Raw genomic sequence first — 24,072 nt, 5'->3', positions numbered from 1 at the left:
CCAGAAAAGTGCTCAAAGAGGTCTCAGTCCCTGATTTTCCCGGGGACTAAAGTAAGGCTTTGAGTTCCTTGAAACCATTTGGCCCTTGTTGAAGATGGATGACCATTTGCCTTTTGCTAGTCACAGGGGACTGTGTCATCTCCATGAGCTTTCAAAGAAAATAGGGAGAATGAGCTTGCAAGAACATCAGCCAGCTCTCAGCACCTGTGGATGCAGCCTGTTGGATCCCATAGATTTATGTGGGCTGAATTCTCTCAATCACTGAGTCCTCACACACTGCTGGTAGATGTTCTTGAACCCCTTCACTAATCAGAGGTCAGGGAAACCTTGGTGATGACTGAGGCCAAGAAAACACTGAATGCCTCAGCCTTATCTATGTCTGCTGGTACTAAATCACCTGTCCCATTGAGCAGGAGGCCCACTTTTTCCTTGTTCAGCTTTTTAGCTATTTTCCTACTTCTGCTCTCCAATGAGAGGCTGCTCCTCAGTGAAGCCATTATAAATTGGTGCACTGCTTTTACTGGAAAACAAATAAACATGACAATCTTTAACTAGATGTTACAGGGTTTACAAGCAGCAGGTAAAATTTTATTAGGTGACTGTAAAACTTTGATTTAAAACAAAAGCTTTCATGTGCTTCTGATTACAGTTCTTGCTGATGGTGTTGTGCAAGTTGTCAGGGCCCTGAGTGCATTACTAGACCTTAATGGTCCTTAATGGTGACTAGCCTCACCTGGGGCCTCCTCCCATGCTCTGCACATGGACCCAGGAGCCCCATTTCAGCTCAGCCTGGGACCTTCAGTCCCTTCCTGGGCTATGGCATAGGAATACTGGTCTTCAGCTCAGCCATGACTATGCCTGTGCTTAGCTATGGGCTCTGTTGGTCTGGCCCTTGACCTGTGGACTGATTTCTAGCTTGACCTCAGTCCTGCCTCATCACTGGGGACCTGCTCAGTGATCACTGGGCTGTCTGACCATGGTTACATCACTGGACCTGACCCTGACCTGCAGATTCACTTCCTGGCTTGACCTTGAACCAGCCTCCTCATCATGAACTTGCCTGATGATCAGGACTCTGGGCTGGCTGCAGCTGCCACCTCCATGTCTGCCTTGCTTGCCTTGCTCAGATACTGTGGGGCAGGCCCTGGCTGGTGAGGTCACTGCCCTGCCAACTGTGTTATTCCCCCCCCTTCAGATCCCAGTTCCCCATCCCTTAGGAAGCAGTTGGCTTCCTAAGCAGCTGTCCTTGCTGCTTTCTGGAAAATCATCTTTCCAGCAGGGCCTTTTGGGGTATTGCTCTCATTTATTCTAAAACACCAACCTCTCTGAAAAACTTGCCTTCACTCAGTGATATGAGGGCAAATTTAAATATTCAGTATTAAGCAGTAATTGGTCAGGCTTTTCACATAAGATCCTAATACATTACCCTGGAATACTCTAGTGTGTACTTCTAAATGAATTTGTTCTGCATATTAATCATATCTATAAATTCTGGTGTAGGAAAATAGGGGACATGATTAAAGTTAATCAGGGACAAAGGACCAGAATGACAAGGACACTGTGACGAAAAAGTGGGAATAAGCCACTAGGTTTAATTATCTGGGATTTTAATTAAAGAAATGATGCAATACTCATTTGTATATTGACACATTCATTTTTTTCTAAAATGCTCTGGAGAAATGAGAACTAACAAGAGTGTATAGATGAGGGAAACTGGATGCTTTAAGAAACAAAAGAAGAGGTTGTAGGTAATGTTCAGGCTCTAAGGTAAGTTAAAATTCAAAGATGCAAAGATTTCAAATGCATTATCCTGTGCATATATCCTAATGTATTACAATGTGCAAAAGCTAGATTAGGATTTGCCACCTCAGTGTCTACTAATTTAGAATAAATGGGGGAAAAAGTTTTCTTTTTAGAATTAATAGTCTGAAACTTTTCTTGTGAGCTGGATATTTTTATTGCACTTCAAACAGTGCTCCTTATCTGCATTTATATAGTAGGTTTATTGGACACCTCTTAAAGGCTTTTACAGTATGCAAAGAGGATATGTTTATTTCCTATCCTCCTGGCACGCTACATGCATAAGGCAGAGCATGCAAGTACAGTGCCATTTCAGTTACTCTTAACTTTCTCATGAGACAACTTTACAGAATGATGGTCTTGATTCTCTCCCCTGTTGCTGCCTGTCTCTTCAGAACTCTCCGATTTATTGGCAAGTTCTTCATCTTCTGTCTCAAGAAAGTATCTTGATGGCTGTACTGAAGATTATCTGTACAGGTGGATTCAGGGATGTGGATCTCCTTGAGACAGAGGATTGTCTTTTTCTTCCTCACTCCACCCCAGAACTGGGCCTGTCAGGCACAGTGTAGGCCTGGTTTTGTCCTCCAGAAATGAAACAAAACCCAAAAAAACCCAGCAGCGGCTGAAATCTTATGCAGCTTTGGAAATAAGCCTTTTTACCTACAATTAAGCTCCTGAGAAAGAATGAGCTGTTTCTCAATCAGCGTCCCTGCAATTTCTAATGATTTCCAGTAGGATTTGTGGGTGCTCAGAAGTTCTGTTCTGCTTGCTGACTCTGTGTATATGGGCTCATTCATACTCAGCTGCCTAGTGAGGCAAGCTATAGAAAAAGAAACTACTCTTATCCTCATTTCCTATTTCAAATGCAGGTGACAAGAGGTCTGAATTAATTACTGAAGAAGCTGCAGAACACCCAAGAGCATGTCTTGATTCATTTATTTTAGAACAATTATATGCAGCACAACTCAAGGAGAATGACACTCAAGTGGGCAGCTCTTAGGTAGCTAATACTAGTTTTTCACTCTTCACTCGAAATAATACACATTTGAATTATTGTTCTTCACTGTGTCCAGCACAGTGGATCAGAGCCAGATTTCATTATGAGGACTTCAAGATTCTCTCCAATGCCGCCTCAATTTTTTTCATTAGAATCTGCCACTCTAAACAAACAGTGCAATACTTTTTCAAGACTTTTCCTTCTTCCTCTTCCCCTGTGTGTGACGTACCTTCTGGGCTCCTTGCCCACCCCTTATTGATTTAGAGCTTGCAATGATGAAATCCAGAAGCCTGATAACTTCCTTATTACTAGGGTGAGGAAATCATTATAAACGTTTCTCTCTGCCTAGCACTGTGAGGTGGGGTCTCTGCTCTCACTGTGCTATGCCTTATGTAGCTTGGGCCTGGATAAAGATCTGCTTGAACTTTTGCACACACATCAGCTATGCATGAGAACCACTGCCTGTGCCACTGAGCACTTATCACTTGACCTCTTTTTTCATAACAGTAAAATAAACTGAGAATAAGAAGTTTCTGAGGTGCCAGTCTGATTTCTGTTTGAAGGTACTCATCCCAGAGTGCTAATTCTGTACATTTTGTTCTTATGTTTTTTCCTCTGAGTTTTCTCCTTTTCCCTCTCAGTATGTTGAAGTTTAAGGAAGCCTATCTCCCTGCTTTGAATGTTTCCACCATTCTCTACACTTAGTTAATTTTTTGCATGTTGCTAATCAATTTTCTTAGTAAAGTCTCTTTATATAGAGTTGCTTGGGAGAAACCACTCATGTTACCTGCGTAAGCCTTTATCAGACTTGTGAACTCATTATTTGGTGAATGATGTGGAGAATCTGCGTGTGGGGTTTTTTGGATTTGTTTGTTTGTCTGTTTTTGTTTTTCTTGCTCTCTCCCTGCTTGGCTGGACAAGTTCTCTGCTATTTTGCACTACTAGATAACTTTATTGCTATAGACTACTCCTCCCAATCTAAGACCTGGGATCTAGAATCACATTTGTCTGCTTGGACTGTGTACATGAAGTCTAACTATTGTATTTATTTTCTGTTCTTAAATTCTGATTCAAACTCAATATCGTCAGGCTGATTTAAATTAAGATACTCTTATTCTGGCCCCTAATCATTAATAATTTAAATCAAACTTTTTTTTCCCAGAATGATGTGTATTCTATTTTTCAGTAAATATGTTGATAAATAGTGTTTTTGTTGGGTTTATAATTCAGGACTATTGGGGGAAAAAAAATGTGTTGCAAATCCCAGTAAATATTAGTGTTCTCTTCTTCACTGACCAAGCTGTGTTTAGTTCTGACCAAAGCCTCTTTCCCCTGAACTCTACTAGCTGTGAGCTTGTTTTCTTGTTTATATGGCCATGCACTAGAAGTAAATGCACTGAAACTTGTGTCATTTCACTAGTTCAGACCTGATGCAAAATGGATGTGGATTAACCTTCCTCTGCAGTGGTCACAGATCATGCTAGCTATAGTTTTTTCAGGTTTTAAAAGAGCAGAAATGGCTTTCAATGCTGAACACTCAGTAAAGAAACCCCTCTGCAAAACTTGAAGTAATACAGTCTGGTTCTGGAAAGATGTTTAGTTAGTATTTTCCATAGTTCAAAGGTTCTCGGAAGGTAAAATAAGAGAGAGAAGATAAATCTTGTTGGTCTATCAGGAAAAAAAGTGGAACTTGAGTTTTGGAAAGAGATAAACTAATAATTTAATTAAAAGTATTTTATGTCATTTGTCCTTCATGTAGTTCATGCATAGTTCTGAGTCTTATGTTCCCTTAATTTAGGGAAATGTTGTATAGTTCCATGGCTAGGTGTTCAGGGTTTGGGATTAGAAAGCTTTGGCCATGCCCTGAAACAGGATTAGTATTAGCTTTAAAGGAAAGCTTAGTAGTGCCCTCTGCTAAAAGATGGCTTCCAAATGTTTTGCTTTCTAGAAGATGAGAAATCTGAAATTAGAGAATCAAGAATGAAAGAACAGAGCATCCTTCTTACTATTTATAAAAGTGTCACCAATAAGGGGGGGGGGGGGAAATCAACCTCAGATCTGAGAGAAGAATAAGATACTGCTACTCAAAGTAGGAACACGCACTGCAGTTCAAGAACAAGGACAGGAACTAGGTAGATTACACAACTGTACAGAACTACGTGGGCTTTAGTTTTGTGTATCCTGTAGCAAATGTTGTCTGGCTACTCAAAAATTAAGAGGCTTGTAGAAGATCAAGACTGTTCGTATTAGAATATGAAAGGACTGTGACCTGCTGTACAACTGAGTACAGAGAGAGGGCTGATTCCTTGCCCCAGGACATCATATAATTTATGCTCTGCTTGTGTACTTGACTGAAGATTCAGGAGCTAAATTTTTAACCCAGTCCCAGGTAGAAATATTTACTGGGAGAATGACTCACAGATAAGATGCAACTCCCTCTGCTGTCCTTGTAGTAAATGAATTAGTAATTGCAATCTTGCAAACAAAGATGCAGTCAAATTAGTATATGGCGTGATAGTTATTAGGAGCATATTCTCTCTTCTCCAGTGTGTACAAAACCCTTTCAACACTTACATGAGTGTAATTTTGTTTCAGTAGACCACTTTTAAAAATGTAATTATATCCCTTTATTAAGAGGAATCGTAGACAGGTATGTTTATTTTATTAACTGCAGCTTATGTGATGTTAATTATGTGTGATAGGTTTTGCAGTGTATAGCAACAAAAGGTGCAGAGATTTTAACTGAATTAAGGTCATCTATTTTAGGGCTCATGTACAATAAAGTGCATTTCTGAAGGTCAGATTTGGACTAATTTAAGCTGGATATAGGGAACGAAGTTTCTGAAAAATCCAGTATATGTGCTCTCAGATATCATCTGAGCTTCCTGGTACACAAATTCTCTGAACTTCCATGGGCAACTAAATTTAAATGTTGTGTATTTCTAGAAGATCCTGGTCTAAGTGGATAGTCTCCTCTTACCAAAAAATCATGGCTGTAGCCCAGTCTCCACTTAACTGTGTGGAGTGGCCTGAAAAGTGTGTTCCAGCTGTCACAAACCACGTGGGAACTAGACTGAGGTTATTCAGAGGATGAAGGTGCAGATAGAGCTGGAGTTGTAGAATAACTTAAGTAGTCAGATCACATGCCTGTGTAACTGGAAAACGGCTCCAAGCCTTCCTCTGAAAGCATAAGCCAATTCACCAGGGAGTCCCCTTGTTACAAGACAACCCTGAGAAGCTCAGAAAGAATGTTTGAATGGAGGCCATCTAAGGGAAGGCGCTCTGCTGGCATCTGGTGTGGGCAGCTAACTGACAGGCCTAGACTCAGCTGCATTTGGACTATCTGGAATATTTTGCTAAACCACAGTTGGGTTTTGAATTTGTGGGTCATAATATATTATTATTCTTATTGCATAGCAATAGGCAAGTCAGCAGCCTAAATGTTCTTACAGTGAGGAAATTACTCTGGCCAAATGCCAGCCTGGAGCACTTTAGCAAGGGAACCTGGATAAAATTTATGAAGACAGAGGGGGGAAAATGTGATTTTTTTGAGTGTATCTACCATGGCTCTCTTCTGAAGAGTTATGAACAATGTGAAGGCAATGAGCTGACTTGAATTACAGCCACAATGAGCAGCAGTCCAGCTGAGGAGATCTACAGGGCTCCACATTTGCACTCTAACTGTGATTACTTCAGCTGATGGACATGGTAGAGCCCTGCTGGGAAGAATTCTTTTAAGTGTAGGAGGTGGATTTTCCCATGATTTGGAGATCCCCAGAAAAAAACTATAAACTGATGTCAGGAAAAGAAAGTGCTGCTGAATGCTGTCATGCTTGACTTCATCAACTTTGTATTGTGGATAGGCAGTTACTGCAGGAAGCAACTGAGACAAAAGCTAACTGTTGTGATGAGGAGTAAAATGAATCAGCTTGAATCGATAGTGAAGGCATCTAAGTGATCTTATTTCACTTTGCACTGTATGGAAGCCTAGTTCATTGCACATTTGGCTTGTGCATCTCAGCTAAGTGTGTAGTAACTTCTTAAATGGTTAGAAGTGATCTATAGCACCAATATTTAAGGACCATTGCCAAGATAGCCTAGTGATTGGAGGGCCATTTGTAGGTATTATGGAGTTAATAAATGGACTTCTCACTTGTGGTATTTCCTTTTTCTTTCCTTTTTTTGAGACAGCGCATGTTTTAAATCCTTGAACTGACTACTTATCAATTTATGCTTTGTTATCACTGGCAACCTCAATGATATGATTTTGGCTTCCTAGATTTGTGAATTGGCTGGGATTTGGTCTTATGATTTTTTTTCGTGGTTGTTTTTGGAGTTGAATATGGGCCTTTTTTGCTGCAAATTCCATATAGTCATTCTTCCTTAAAAAGAATAGTTGCTTACTTTGCATGAGTTGGTAACATTTATACATGTATATATATAATTCTTTTAAAACTGATGTACATGACTTTTGATGGTTAAATGGAAATTTAAATTCCTGGTGTCTCCAAACTTTTACTTCTGAGGTAACTTTATTGCTAGAATTTGGCACAAACATTCTGAACTTCTTTTAAACCTCAGATGATGTTATACGCAGTGAGAAGTATGTTCTGTAAAAATTCTATAGATTAGGAATGAAGAATCCAAAATACTTATTGATAATTAACTCGCAGTTTCAAGTTACCTGATCTTGTGAAATATCCTAAAGTTTCCCTTTTCTAGTAAAAATCCCAGCATTTCCATTTCTCCGTATTCTGTGAAGATCAACAGTGTAGTATGTTGAAGTAGGCTGCAGTGTACTGAAGACACTCTAGAAAAACTATAGCATAAGGAAAATGAGAGAATTGAAATTCTGCTAATGCAACAGTTAAACAATTTAGATATAAAAGTCAGGCAAATTACCCCCCCCCAAAAAAAACAGTCCCATAGTAACAATAAGTTGGCTATGCTGAGCGATTTACATTATCTAACACTGCTGTTGGTGGTAATAAACACATACTGTTATATGTAAAGTGTGTTCAGTATGGTTATATTAATACTGCTCTGGGAACCATAACTTTTGATTTTCTTGACCTCTGTGTATTTAAATATTTGGCCTTAATGTTGCATTAAATTTTCTTGGATTTTCAAAAAAAAAAAAAAAAAAAAAAAAAAGAGGAGGTGGGGAAGTCAGTGTGGATCATGAAGAAGAACACAATGATACTTAATTATAATTTAACAGAGATGAAAGTAAACTAGGCTTTAATCCTTTAGGACTGAGTGTTTTGAGTAGGTGTTAAGACTTCTCATTTTATGGTTCCCTGATGAATGGAATCATGTTACACCTAAACAGGTTCTCAAATAAAAACACACAAGCAACTGTGCTTGTGTCCAAAAAAAATAAAACCAAAACAAAAAAGCAAAGCCTTGTGAAATCATCTTTGTATATGGATATAGGTAGGTGTAGTATATTTCTAGAAATTCTGTCATTTTAAATCGTGTTATAACAAATGTCTATCAGTTTTCATTGATACTTAACCTTGATAAATGAGCTGCATATGGGATATCTAGGTGTTGAGGGGAGCAAACAGTGAATATGTTTGCTTCAAGCTCTCTAGATGCAATTTATGTGAACTTTGGGGATCTACACTTGCATAACCTAAATAAAATTGTGTATGTCCTGTTGTATTTCTTTCTGTACACAAGTAACAGGAAGTAATGTTTCTACACAAAGTGAATAAAAAACCACATAGTATAATTTATGCAGGTGGTTCCTTAAGTGTTTGAATTATCCTAATGGTTGATTCCATCAAGTTTAGATGTCTTGTTCTTATGCACTGGATATAGTACCTTACTTCCATGCGAATATGATATAGTACACTTACTTACACTTAGTTTCCCTTAAATGGGGCCATTTGTGGACTAAGTACTTTTCGACCTGAGAAATAGCACGGAACGTTGCTCTGAGCTGATCACTGAACATTGTTCTTTACAGTGTCACATTTGATGGTATGGATAAAATAATTTCTTTCTTTGTATCTTCAAGTACAAGAGCAAAATACAATCAAATACGCTACTATCTTTTTGATGGATGAGTCGGAGTTGAGGATTTATCAGTCTAAGTGTTTCTCTATCTTTCCTCAATTTTTGGTTGACTCATAACACTTAGCTTTTTTTTCTTTAACTAGACAAAAAGCATCATGGCAAGGTATCAGCTGTCACGCTGGTTATCATTGAAACAGAGTTTACTACCTCAGTACATTTATATAGATAACATTGATTAAATGAAAGTCAGTGCTCTTTGAGTATTACATATAAAACCACTTGCCATAGTAATTGAGACCCTTAGAAATGTGCAGGGTGGTTAGATGCATAGAGTAATAAAGGACAGACTAGAATAGAGACTCTGTTTTTCAAACACTGCAAGGCCAGACCAGAAATCTTTTCCAATATGCTACCCCAGAACCAGAGTTCAGAACAAAATATGCATTTTGAAAGTCTGGTTCATCTTTGCTTTCAGTAGTAGAATGTTCTTTCTCAGAAGAGGGAAGAATCCTAATATGCCATAGGTGATCTTAAAACCTGCATCCCACCCAAAGACAAGAGGATGTGCCATTGGGCTTACAATGTGATTTGGAAAAAAGCATGAAAATGAAAGTAGGGAGGAGAGGACAGATCACAATTACATAGAAACTAGATTTTCTAAATATTTACTTTTGAAGACAGATCCTATTACCCCATCTTCTGCTTGTAGCTAGTGACCATTGGTGCATCTTTTAACTAGCACAGAAGCTGGTCTTTTGGAGGGAGTTGAAAAGAAGCTGTGTTATACCTTGTTTCTTCTGCCCCCCTCCCTTTTTTTTTCTTCTCCACCCACTAGTCACACTGTTTTCTTCTAGGTTATGTCTTGGCTTTACACTTAAACCATTTTTTAGTGCACACCACCTGAATGAGGCTGAGGAGCAGAACTATGAGAAATGGATTGAAATTTTTTCCCTTGTTGGCTGTAACTAGAATTGAGTCGGTCTTTTGTTTTCCCTAAGTCAGCTGCTGAAGCAGGGGTTAGGATCCAGTGCAGTGAACCAAAATTGAAAATTAAATAATAATAATAAAAAAGGTGAAAAGGGACAAAAAGGCAGGAAAATGTTTTGGTGATTGAAAGGGTGTTCTGCAACCTTAACCAGACTGTTTGGTTTGTGTACTTGTAATAAAAGCAAATGTAACATAGGACTTGATAACAAAAAGGAGGAGGTCAAGGAGAGGCTGGTAGCCCACATGTATGCATTGACTTGCTTGTGAAGTACTGAGCATCAGTTTGGCCCTCTACCCAAGTAGATTGGTATCCACATCTCTAGAGAGCGCTGTAACTGCCAGATTGGGACTTTCTGGATGCGATGCTTTCTGCATCATGGTACCCTGGGTGCTTCTGGAAATCCCTGTTCTACTGACCCCTTAAATAGCTGTCAAATCTGGTGAGTGGGAAAGAATCTCTACCCATTGGTTTGAGTGTCCTTCTGGAAGAAAGACATGTAGATGCAGTTCTTTTCAGAGAGGGGGAGAGAGAAGAATCTGCACATCTCCCAGCCTTGCAAATGCCTTGAAAATAGAGCTACAGGGCAAAATGTGAGGGCTTGCCCTCCTCCACTGGAATTGTGAACCTTACTGTGAACCTTTTCTAAGTGACTTTGGATATGTCCCAAATGAAATATTTTGAAATTTTCAAACATTTTAAACATTGAAAAAAACAAACAAACAAAACTCCTAGATAAATAGTGGTGGAGAAAAAATTGGCGTTACCTAATTATACCTCTGCCTTCAGAGAAGACTTTTTTCTGAAAAAATGATACTTATTTTGATACACAGTTCACTAAAAAAAAAATCTTCCAAGCATGATATATAGGATTTTTTTCAGTGAAATAAAATTCTGATGGACTATACTGCTTCATCAAAACCTAAATATTTTTGTATATATATTGGTTTCAGGTTTTTATTATTATTATTATTGTTTTTAAGATCTTTGGCTCGTTGGTAAGTTATGGTCAGAAATCTATATAAACAAGACAGTGCTTTGTGAAAATGTTTGGAATTTTTTGATGTTTCAAGGTGAAATAAATTTTTAATATTTAAATGTTGATAACAAATAGAGTGGGCCCCACTGGTATAGATGCAATTCTTAGATTGTGGACCAAAAGAAGACTGACCTTGTTAGTATGTGTTTGAAATAAAGCCCAAAACTTTGTGCACGTACTCTCTTGTGGTAGCGTTTTAATAGATAATTTGGCTTTATTTGTACAGCCTCTAGCATATTTGGTCTTTAGTCGGGCTGAGGACTTTAAGTGGTGCTACAAAATAAATAAGAAATAACAAAATATCTTGAGGGAACTACTCTCACGATATCTGTTAACTTAGCGAAATTAACTAGCCTGTTCTCGCCATTGCAAAATATACTTGAAGTGGAGAGAGACTGAATGTTGTTTGACTGCTGAACAGGGAAATTTCTGCCATTTATAGCTGAGGGATTTGAAGTATTTGATTAAAAAAAAAAAAAGCAACCTATTGCTTTATATAATTGTGTGTGGCACAATGAACTATGGTAAAGTGATTGTGAACCTGAGGCTGAAATTGTCAGTGATGCATAACCTGGAGTAGTTCTACCAGAAGAGTAATTTTTACAGGCACATTAATGATACCAGATACAGGAGCAGCCACAAAACACCTATGCAGAGAATGGTATGCTCTCATAAAGCATATGGAAGAGTGAAGGGAGAGGAGTGTGAAAAGGACCATTAACTGTGTTCTACTGTTATCAGAAAAACTATACTGGCAGATGCATATGGCCATCCTTTGCTCTGATGTGAGGAGCAATCAGCAGAATGCACTTTCTGAAAGTGCTGCTGTGGTGCTAAGTCTGTTAACTTCGAGAAAAAACACCCAAAAGAGAGACATCATTCAAAACGCTTTGCTGGTGGTGTCCCTTCTCTCCCAGAAGCACCATCTTCAGCATCACTGCCTCTTTTTTCATGAGGCTATTAAACAGAGCAAAAATCAATACATAATTTATCTTTCTACATGTGGCAGAGTTTGAGAGAGTGAAAGAAATGCAATAGTTGAAAAATGCAGTGCTTTTGGTATTTAGCTGATGAGGAAAATCAGTTCTTAAAGGAGAAGCCTTAGTGTGGTTTTGCATGTGTTGTGTGCATGAAGCCTTATGTGATAGCTGAGTTTGTGCTCAATACTGTGGTGCAGAGTCTCCATGAAAAAATGCAGCAACCAATGCTAACTACAAGGCATGGGAAGTGATAACAGTAACGTTCTTCTAACCTAGAGTGGAGGTCTTACAGTATTGATCCAGAATGTGGAAAGCTTGGATTAAGGTCTGCCAGTGCCTGAGGAGGCTTTAAAACTCGTGTCTCCCCTTCCAAGAAAGAGAGTAAAACAGTCCCAAAAGAGGCAAGACTAAGATGTTTTCAAATTCTGTTGACATTTTTCTAGTATTTATAAATATTTCCTGGGAAGTCAAGTGGAATCTAAATGCTCTTTTCCAAGAGAGCATTTTGACCACTAGCTTTAGAAAGGCATTCCTATTCAGTCTCTCCTTCTGACACCATTTAAATAGTTATGCAAAGTGGAACCACTTCACCAGGAAAAGCTGATGGATAGTCATCTCAAAATATCCACCAGGTTGGTGACTAAGGCACTCTTTAGGAATATATGCATTCATTTCTCTTGACAGCTTAGGGGTTGGAAGGTTGCAAACACTTTTGCTGTGCTCTTTTCTGAGATGCATATATCCTCCTCCCATAAGCAGTGTGGTGTTTAGGAAACTGGGCATGAAGATGGGTTGGGGGAGAGGGAGAGAGTATGAATGTGATTTCAGACTCAGTAGGAACATGGCTTTGCTCAGAGGCAAGTTAATATCAATCCGTCCCTCTGCAGTTTGTTTCTGTGGAGCTGCTGTTGCATCTGCATTTCTGCAGGCATGAGAGCTGCTGCTTTGTGTGGAAGTGAAGTTGGATCATTGCTTTTGTGCAAAACAGCAGCTCCAGCCTCTGCAAGAAACTGTCCTGTTGCATTCACCCTCCCCTTCTGGTAACCTTATCACACTTGTTGTGGGGAGCAAGGGGAACCAGAGGATATTCTTCCTTGTTTTTAAAAACAACTTTGTCTTAAGTGAGAACTGTAGCCCAGAAGCTCTTGGGTTAAAAAAACTCACTTTTCCCTTTCCATCATTTATTGAATATAGTTCTACCTTGCTCTCCCACTCCCCTGGCCACTCTCCAATTTTTTTCTAGTCAAAAATGATGAATTCAGTCTGAGTTGCAAACAGTTTTGGCATGGTTGTAAACTGCATTTTTCAGTGAATTGGCTGTACATTGAAGAGACTCTCTCCCAGCTCTAGTAAATACTACTTTCTTCTAGTAAGACAGTCTAAAATCCCTGCTTCTTGGGGGTGGGAGTATGTCAGTTATTTCTGTGTCAAGCTTAAATTCTACCACATTCAATTCATTGAGCTCTTCCTAAATAGCCTGCTTGTAGCAGTAGCAAAAGACTTATACACTGCTGTTCTATATGTATATATATATATATATGTGTGTGTGTGTGTGTGTGTGTGTGTATATATAATTTTAATTAGGTAAAGCGTGGTCTGTGCAACCTTGCATGAACTACTTGACATTTGTACTGCTGAGTAGTAACTTTATGATTCTTTCTCAGACTCCCCATTTGCCTTTCTACTGCTTGTTTTTGGTGCAATGATGTGTGGTGGGCCCTTTCACAGCGAAGCACCTTGGGAAGTGCTCTGCAGACTCTCCGTGCTCATGCTTTGACTCATTTGCTAAGGTGTTCACCTATGTTTGCTATCCTGAAGCCCACTGTGGTATCCTAGTTGCTGTGTGGTGGAGCAGCTTATACACTTTAGGGCTTGTAGCCAGGACTTCTGATCTAAGGGTCTAAATTTCAGCCAGACAGGAAAAAGTATTAATAGGTAGGTAAATGCTGGAGGAATGGGAAGGTTTTCAAAAATGGAATATCTTTGTATTTTCCTTGCTGTTTTAGAAGCTTGGAATTTTAATCTTTTTCTTTTTTAATGAAAAATTGTATGTGTATATTGGTTTGTGTTTTTGCACAGCAATGTGCCTGACAAATAACGAAAGTTGATTCGTCATGGATTACACTGTTACTTTTATAGGAAGCTACTATGAAAGCATGAAGAATTACATCTATCTGACACGTATAATAATGGTTTTAGATCTAGGGAGCAAGGTGCATTCACTAACTTAGTACTTTGATTTGCAATGATGCCTTGGTATCGTTATGACTGTTTACACTTAGATTCATGCAGACACAGAATAATTTAGTTTTGGAAGGGACCCTTGCAGGTTATCGAATCCAGCCCCCTGCTTGAAGCAGGGTAATTTCAAAGTTAGATTGCTCAGGGTTTTGTACAAGTAAATTCTGAAAACCTCCAACAATGGACATTTCACAGCTGCTCTGGGCGACCTGTTTCAGCTGTTAGTGACTTGTGATTTTTGTTTTTCTCTTATCTTGTTTGAATTTCCCTTCATGCAACCTGTGACCATAACCTTTTGTCTTTCTGTGCACTTCTAAAATGAGTTTGGCTTTGTTTTCTCTGTTTTCCCTCTCCCTCATTTAGACAGATGAAGACAGCAATTAGATTACCCTAAAGCCTTCTCTTCTCTAGGCTGAACAAATCCAGCTCCTTCAGCCTCTGCTCCTTCATCATGTGCTTCTATCCCTGACCACTTTAGTGGCCTCTGCTTGTTTTTCACAGGTTTGTCAAGATCTCTCGTATATTGAGGGACTCAAAACTTATTACTCTGTCCTGCAGGAATATCCAAACATTGTCAGTTGTCTTTTACCCTTTGATGGACTCTTACTGCTGATAAGAGCTGTGTGGTCTTCCAGAGTGGCTACAGCCTGAATAGTACAATTAGTTTGTTTTAATGAATTAATACACATTTTTGTATGTCAAGGAAGTCTTTTGCTTTGCAGGATTGCATTGATTTTGCTGAAAACTTTAATAATAAAGGCTCTGCAATTGATATTTTTATTTGCTTACTCTTCCGAGAAACATTTTTCTTTATTATTTTGTAGAGTTTGCTACTTTTCCAAACTATAGGGGAATAACCTAGTTCCATAACTTACTTTTGTTTTTCTTTCTTAAAAAAAAAAAAAGCACTCTAATATTTAGAGTTGGAAAATCTGTCTTTAGTGGTCTGACAGAGCTATAAGAAGCAATACACCTCTGCTACGTACCACACTGGGATACGGGCAGAGAGGAAGAAAGGTAATGAGCAGGGGCTTGGTGTTACCAGACCCCAAATCAGTGCAACCAAGGGATGGACTTCAGTTAGCTATGAGAGAATATTACTGCTGGGCCTCTGCGGAGAAGCACTGTGGGAGAGTTAACAGTAGTTGTGATTTTGTCTGTGTGTGTGTGTGTGTGTGCAAATAAGTTAGTTACAGTATTTGCCCTCAGTAAGGTCATTGTCTTTAACAAAACATGATTTTCTACTTGCATATATATTGAAGTAAACAAACTGCACTGTAGTGACTCTTGCAAGAAGGCACTTTTGTCCTCTTTTCTTCAGAACAGGAAAACAGTCTATGGAGGGCTCCTGTGAACAAATACTCTTCCATTCACTTGGATAGAATTGTACCTTTTTATTTCAAAACGGAATTTAGTTATGGTAATCTCTAACTTCTTCAGCTATCTAGTATTGTGGCAATCAGAAGGAATAAAGATTTGCCTTTCAGTTTACTTTGTTTTTCTTTGCCTTGTACTTTCATTGTGCTGGATTGACCTCTATGAATTTGAAGTGATAGTGTAAGGCAACATAAATCTCCATGGGTATTTTCTGTGCAGGAATACTCCTCTGAGAGGAGGGGACAGATTTATAGGCTTTCCAGGTGGCTTCCTCAGTGGCTTATTTTTGGACCAGCCAGCTCTGGCCAGTTTTTCTGGTAGGCAACCTCTATGATAGTGTCACTGTGCCCTTCAGGATTTCCTCATTTATATACACTGTTGATTGCGATGCGTGATCTAAAGAGCTCGCTATAATTGTCACTCTCAGACAAAATGCATTGACTGTGAATGTTCATCATCACCTTGCAAATGTGATGTAAACAGTGAAGTGTAATATTTCTTTGAATATTAACTAATTCCCTTCACTGTTGTCTTGAATCCAGGTCAACAGATCCATTAGCTTGGCAAGCTGATGTAGCGAAGAGAGGCTGGGAAAAAAAACAGTAAATCGTCATGGCATGGGATTTTTCCTATAGTTTCATTCTAAGCCCTACGTGTGACCATCGGTTATAAATTTAAAGAATATATTTGTTGCAATTAAAATTATTTTATAGACTGCAAAAGGAATGCAAGTCCCTAGGAATTTTTTTGTGCAGGATGTCTTTTTACTGTCTCTTTTTCACAAATTCCTGACTGCTTTCTGTGTCCTCAGACACCTGCCTTCATCCCCAAACCCAGACTGAAAAACCTCAACTGTGGGAGATTCTTCCTCTTCCTGAACAGCCATTTTTCCTTTAGTGTGGAAGGAGTGCTGAGTAAGACTCAGGGCCAGCGGAGAGCCTATCCTTCCCAGGTTACTAGATGAGATGACACTTAGGCTGTTGAGAAGGATTACAGCTGGAGCGAAGGAGATTTGTGATATGAAAAAGGTGGAAAACGACTGTTCATTTAATGAAGCTAAACATGTTTATATTCTGCAGTCAGTGTTTGTTGGTATGGGCTTTGCAGACAATTTGTTAATATCTGAAGATATTTTGATGACAACATATCCAGATATGTTCATTAAGACCTTTTTCTTATTTTCGTGTTTCATAGATACACAGTTTTGTTGTGCTTCAGTAAGCTATGTGTGTTCTATCTTCCTACCCAGAAGGACCCATGTTTCTGTTTTGGATGATATGGTTCTGTACCCTTTAAATCTGGAAATTGTTAGATAATGAATATATTAGTGAATATACTTGGTCATGAAGCCTTAAACCCTTCTACTGAAGGAAGCTTCCTGCATTTCTGACATTTCCATCTAAGCATTTTCAGCTTCAGATTCTGAGTGACTTGGTACTTGTATCTAACTCATATTTATATTTTTGCTTTAACAATAAAATGATCTCTGTTGAATAAGGGTACTTTTTTTATTTAGCATACATGAAAGATTCAGTCTTCTGAAGTAATTATTAAACTTTCCAAATAGGCTCTGTTCTCTGAGACAGGATCTATATTTACATAATTTAGAGTTGCTGTGATTGAGTCCACTTAAATAATATATGACAGAGAAATCTTCCTGCACCCAGTCATGATTAGAAGACTGTAGCACTTCCTTTTGCAATTAGGGAACTTACTGGTATGAAATTATCAAATTGAACTTAATTGTTTAGGGAGTGCATCATCATGCACCCCTTTCAAACATTTATCTTTTCCTCTGTGTTTAATGTATCATATTTAATGTATTACATTTAAATGTATCAACATTTTAAGTAAACAATAGCTGAATATTGATCTCAATCTCTGGGGCTGTGTGTGCATTAGCACTTTGGTTTCGAGCAGTAATGCAATTCTGACGCAACCCCCTTGACTGTCTCTAGTCACTGCATGCATATTCAGTTTTCAGTGTGGTCATAGTGCATGTGAACTTGGTTCCTTCTGGAGGACGCTAATCTAGAAGAACTTCTCAGTCACTGGAGCACATTTGGAATAGACATAAGGGTCTGCCCCAATGAATATGCTGCCTCATCACAAGGTCCTCCATCATGCATCAAACACCTGTTGGGAGGCTCTTGAACCACTGGGAACTCCTTCAGCGTGCTGAAGGGGTTCTCGTACTGCAGCAAGGACTAAACGTCATGTGTGTCTTCCTCTTTGCCATCCTTCACTAGCTCTCAGTTCTTCATTTTGACTGCTGCTCCTTCCTCATCCATCTGTACTTTTCCTGCTGTGTAACCCTTTCCCTTTTTGTCCTGCCTTACCTTCAGTTGCCTTATCCCTTTGCTGAGTCCCTTTTTTCCTTCTTGACCATTAAAAAATTTTTTATTTTTCATCGCTTCTTCTGCTAGGTTAATAAGAGTAGCTCCCATGCAGAGGGGAAAAACCTTGATGCTAAGGACTCTCAACAAAATAGTGCAGCCTACTTTAGAAAGAAGTAAGTTGCATGCTTTGAGATGTTTTGCGTGCCATCTTTTTAGCCCTTTGATTTCATACATTAGCCTGCATCACTCACAAAGGATAACAGAAACTTACAGTGACTGGGGAAGAGCCAGTGCAGATGCTAAGTTTAATTACCTCTGGAAAACCTGTCAAACAAAGGGTGCACATCTGTACCTATGCAGCTGTTTGGTATGTGTAAATGAGTTTTGAAACTTTTGGTGTCTCAGCCATGTCAAGTTAAGGTGTAAATTTCATTCTGATGCTCCTATTCTAAGCTGTCTTAGTATATAGTAGAGAGAAGGATAAATGTGGTTAGGAGAAGAATTTCATAACTCTTAGATACAGTAAGTTGTAGAATTTTATTTTCTTAAATAAGCTGTACTTCTTAGAAAATGACATGGTGCTTACCTGTGCTGCTGAACTGCATCATAGAGAGATCATCTGAAATGGGCAAAGCAGGAAGAGGAATGTGAATTGTTTGTGAATTATGCTGCAAATGTAATGTGGCTCTGTGGCATTAGGATCGTGAGCAGGAAAGACTGCACCGCTCATAAATTCTGCTGTGCCAAGCTTTGAAATTTGCATATATAGGAAAGCCAATAACCTTTACCTTTTACTCTTATAAGGCAATATTGCAATAACTGATCATACGATTGTTGTGAGGAAAATCGATAAAAGCAATGAAGGTCTTAGGTACTTGGAGGTTGCAAATTATTGTAGAAGCTGATGGTTTCAGAAGGCTCTATAGGTTATTGAACCTTATGATTCCTAATTTCTGTCAGACTACAACTTCTCGTACGTTGCTGGATTTTCTATTTACTCATTGGTGTTAAAGCATGTTGCAGGACAAAGTAATAGGAAATGGTACAGATATTCCTTCAAGCACACAGAGGGGCAAATTTTCTCAAGTAGTGTAGATTTTGCTTATTATGTACAAGATAATTTCGAAGCATCATTATTTTGCCATGTCTAAACAAAGACACTGACTCTAACCAAATTCACTCTGCTGCAGGGAATTCAAAAGGAACCAGATTGTCTGCTTAGCGCTCAGGTCGAGGCTTTACAAGTTACTTCATTCTCAACAACCTCTCGTCCCCCGAAGTATAGCTGGAAGAAAACAGAGATTCTGAATTTCTGCACAAGTGCAGCTCTGATAGTTGTCTTATTTTGTTCTGATTTTTTTTTTTGATAGTGCATGCCAGTTGTTGACAATTTTTAAAAGTTGTGGTATGTGAAGTGATATTAGTACTCTAAATAATCACTAAGGAAATGTGTGATGCTACTATCTGAATACAGCACACTGCCTCACTAATAGGCATACATAAAACGTGCATGCATTTTTCTCCTGTATGTTTTTTATTCTCTTAGGTATACTAAGATTCTGTATATAAAGATCTTAATAATAGAAGTGGACACAATGATTTTTATACATCAGCATAAAAAGAGTTTATAAAATGTTGATAACATAAGAAGATAACAGTTCTTTTCAACAATAAGCCTTTATTCTGAAAAACAAAATAGAAATGCATTGATTTATTTGTAAATAGAAATAACAAACCTTTAAACATGCAAAATCCATTTATATACTTAATTAGAATCATACTACCACTGGGCATAGAATTGTTTTACAATTCCCCACCTAATTTTGTAGATACAGAATATAAAAAGTAAATTGCATAAAACAGTATAAATGATAAATGCTAGTGTAACTGCCTTTCATATTCTAACTGTTTATAAGATACACTAATGTTTGGAACTAAAAATGTTGTTCAGTAGTTGGTTCCTGCATTATTTATATTCTCTTTCCTACCAAATGAAGAAGCAGCTGATGATTGCTGTGAAAGCTGTATTATTCCACTCTGAATCCTATACTGGCAGCAACATGTGAATTTTGTTAATATTTAAACAAGTAAAAAACTTATAAAAAAAAATGTTGTATCACCTGATCTCTATTAGGGAGATTTGAAAGACTGTCCTCATGTTTTTGTCTTAACTTTGAACATCTCCATGATTTGTCTTGTTTCTTTTCATATTTTTATCTGCTTGTTGTTATTCTACACTTGCAGGTCAAATGTTGGTTTTACTTTCCTGTCTGGATTTTTAAAGTGTTTTTTTGCACCTTTTTGGAGTTCTTGGTCAGAATTGTTTACCCCAGTTAGGGAAACTCTCAGTTTTAAATCCATTTTATTTTCTTTGTATGTTTTAGGCATTGTTAGTGAGGGCAGGTTTCTACTGCTGGAGCTATGGCCCATAAAACTAATTTATAATTTAGCAGGCTGCAAAAACTCTGTGACAGGTTTTTGCTTCCATTTGGTTGTTGTAGCAGTTTCTCAGTAGGTTAACCAAGAAGTTCAATATAACTATGCCCTTAGTTATTTAACCTTATGCAGTCTATGTATTTTTAGATATTCCAGTGAATGCCATTAGTGTGGTTAAATTAAATGTGCAGTATAAACTCATATGCAAATACTTATTGTTTATGCATAATCAATATGGACAGTTTTCATAAGCAATTAGATTTTAATCTTTCTTTACAGTGGGTCCTGGCCAATTTTACTCACCACTTCTCCCAGTGCTATTTGAGCAACTCTTGTTAATGTTGCAGTACCTTTCATCGCACAAGTTGTGATGGGGGAAAGGCATAAAATGGACTTGAGCTAGGTATGCTGGTATCTATACTTAGGCAGACCCAATCTTGGGAACAACTTGGAGTCAAGTATTTGAATGAATTTAAAATTTTTTCTGTTCTGACTGAGGGGAAGACTATTAATACCGGAGGAGAGAATTGTAGCCAACTTGAAGTTTTCTATTCACTGTTTAATCTTTCCCTCAAAGTCCTCAGCTCCTTTATTAATAGAGTACTGTGGCTGTGCAGCTAAAGAGATTAGGAGTTTGAAACTTCTCCCTAATAACAAAAAATAAGCCGTATTAGATGTAAGGAAATACACCTCGCACTTTCCTAGAGTAGTCAGAAAAGCAGTGAGCTAAATTGACCGCTGAGAACTGTTTTACTAGTTCTCACAAAAACTAAAAGGACAAAGGAATTTGTGGTAACACAATCAAAGAAAGCTAACTTTGGAAAAATTGAATGACCACTGAAAACAGATCAAGTGGGGTGGGAAGAGATGTTTATAATCAAGAAATGATATACCAGAACTGAGGAAAAAAACAGAGGATGAGGATACACTCTTTGAATAATTCCCCCAACAGAATTTAATATCTTGCTCCATTGTCCAATAGGGAGAAAAAGAGAATTGCTTGTAAATCAAGCAAACTTGCTACAAAATACAGGTTTAAGAACTTTCTATGTTAATCGACATCATGTTCCCTTATCTATGCAGAGGGGAGAATATCTAGACTGTACAGTGCTCTGCTTTTCTCCACAGCCCTCAGTAAGTGCCTTGCTTTGCCATGCAAAACATGAGGAGAGAGATGCCTGCAGCTGGAGTTCAGCAAAACTTCAACAGCGGAATAGGAAGCACACAGAAGAATGAAGGATCTGGTTTAGACTAAGATCGATGTCTCTTCTTCCAGTTAAAGCTCTTCCATTTTTATAAAATGACTTAATGTTGCTTGAATAGGGGCTGGAATTTATCCCTAAACATCTCTTGACCTCTGGGATGCTTCAATAGAAGAGCTAATATCCTTGGATACCTTGTAGCCCACTGATTGAATCAAGGAGCTTATAGAAGCTGGAGTTTGAGTTTTTGGTCGTATAGAAGACACACAATGTGAATTTAATCAGGAAGCTCTTCAGTTTTGTAGAGGAGCGGTTCTCTACATGCGGTTTTGTCTCGACATTGCTGCTGCTGCTGCTGCAAAGCCGCTGCTGCCAAGGCGCGTCGGGCAATGCTGCGCTGGCGCCCCGGGAGCCATCCGCAAGGTAAACAACCTCGTGCACCTGCACGAGGTAAAAAGGGCGCAAAAAGGGCAGAAGGTCATCTCTAGGGCACGAACCGCACGCACTCATTTGCCATCTGCGCATGAGCAGGAGACCCCCAGATGCCCCAGCCCGTTTCTGGAAGGTTCCGAGAGGGTGGACTGTGCATGACAGTTAATCTGCATGGGAAGTGAGGAAGCACCTCCCAGAGGTGGGGCAAGAACCTATAAAAACTGCAGACTGTGTGACTGGGGGGGGGGGGGCTTGCTTGCGACAACTGAGGAACTGGAGCAGAGTCAGCGGAACCAGACGGGAGCTTCCCGCCGCTGCCCCCCTCCGCCACTGAGACTCCGAAGAGAAGAGGACCAACGGGACACCGCTGGATCCACGGGTGGTGATCTCCCTCTCTCTCTCTCTCTGTCTTCCCCTTTTCCTCTCTTTTTCCTAAACATGTGACGCGGGACGTGTCTAGTTAGTTGATTCCATTTTGCCTTAATAAATCTTAAAACTGGTTGGCTGGTGTCGTTTCATCTTAATTCAGTCCAAGGGCATCATGAACTTGGTCGTTTGGCCCCAAGGGGAGGGAGGTCGTCCTGAATGACTCCCTTTGGGCCGTGACAAGTTTAAACTAATACATGAATCTGTGCATGATATGATCTGAAAGTCCTGATCTAGGTTCGTGTACTAGACTGGATTTGAAAAAATGAAGCAGATGGGCAATGCCCAGTCTGTTCTGTCTAACAGAGCATGGTGCCTGAGGTACCTGGTGGTGTTAAGGCTTGAGTGTGTGTCTGACAGCAGGCATGAACACACCATATGCATTGTATTGCTATCGAATTTGATGCCAAAGATCTGGCATTCCCAGAGTGGGCACGTTTGTGTTCTGAGGACTGATATGCTGGGGATTCCTAAACATACAGTCTCTTTGTGTGTCTGGCTCTGAATGAAATATTAAGAATTACTTGTTTTTTATTCAGTTTTTATGTTATTTTTTTTTAATAAATTCATTAGCCTGATGCATCAAGATGCAGCTCTACCATGATGCATTTTTACTGAAATAAATGTGATTAGGCTCTGAATTAATCTTATTTCGTACTTTTTCATCTGTTTGGATGGCAAAGTATGTGTCTTCTCAGATGCAAAACTGTGTACTATTTGCGGTAAGTATAGATAAATATAATTTGACCCTCAGGGTGGTGGTGAGGAAACCCAGGCTGCCCATCAGTTGAGATCCAAGTCTGCAGAACCTTAGATCCAGCACACAGTTTTCTTGCTTTGTGTCTCATAACCATTTGTCTGTTGAACTGTGTTTGGCAGGAGGGACCGAAAGCAAAAAAGGCAGAAATAGAGAGATTAAATAATAGGTTTAGATCGAGTACATTTAAAACATTCAGATCTCTAACCAAATAGAAAGGGATGTATTTCTGCAAAAATTACTTGCATTTTTTTGCTTTATAATGCAAATAATACTAACATTGTTTTATCAAATACATCTATTAATCTTAGAATGCTTTATCCTTTGTGCCTTTTTGAAGAAACTTATAACATGCCCCAAAAACCTGGTGGTGATTTGAGGGGCAAGTACTGATTTTTCATGGCAGGTGTAAAAAACTGTTTATAATGGTTGTGAATAAATTAGATTTGTCAATACTTGTATAGTTAAGAAGATTTTTCTTTTGAGGTGCATTTCAAGATGGTGATACTTCGTTCATAAATTGTACAGTTATTCGATAAATCATATATGGTGGCGTTAGAGAAGATTCAATGGCTTAATCACCAGACCTGATGAGGACCTTTTTTTTAGCATCTTGAGCTGTGGAGAGTAGGGATCTATGTTTCTAGCTGTTCCAAAATTCCCAGGAGACATACAAGGCTTTGATCACTGTCCAGAGACATATAAGTCTTGCTTATGATAGAACTAGATTTTTCCAGTCTGACCTGCTGCAAGTTCTGTTCATGTCTGACAGACCAAAATTGTCCCAAGAAGAGGGCTCAATGGAGATAAATTAGCTTTTTTTGTTTAGAAGACCTGATGTCTGAAATCTGCTACTGCCAGAAACCAAACATGCTGCTGAGCTAGGAATTAGCTCCAGAAACAAAATATTCTTAAGATCTGTTGTAGCAAAACTTTCCTTCAAAATTGTGCATTTCCTTGATCATCAGGAAAAAGACAGGGTTAGAAGAGACCTCAGGAGACCAACTAATTCTTCCCCCTCATCTAGATTTTATTGC

At 38.8% G+C, this 24,072-nt stretch overlaps 1 long non-coding RNA gene across 1 annotated transcript; it reads left to right on the top strand.

The window, feature by feature from the left end:
- The first annotated feature begins 4,910 nt into the window (after nt 1-4,910).
- LOC135327517 (uncharacterized) lies at nt 4,911-22,353 on the top strand. The gene is made up of 2 exons (XR_010387757.1): nt 4,911-17,955; nt 18,973-22,353. It is a non-coding gene; the product is annotated as an uncharacterized LOC135327517 (long non-coding RNA).
- The last annotated feature ends 1,719 nt before the right edge of the window (nt 22,354-24,072 follow it).

This window comes from Dromaius novaehollandiae, chromosome 2 (assembly GCF_036370855.1).
Source record: "Dromaius novaehollandiae isolate bDroNov1 chromosome 2, bDroNov1.hap1, whole genome shotgun sequence".
Taxonomy (NCBI): Eukaryota; Metazoa; Chordata; class Aves; order Casuariiformes; family Dromaiidae; genus Dromaius; species Dromaius novaehollandiae.
This window is presented reverse-complemented; position numbering and strand designations above follow the sequence as displayed.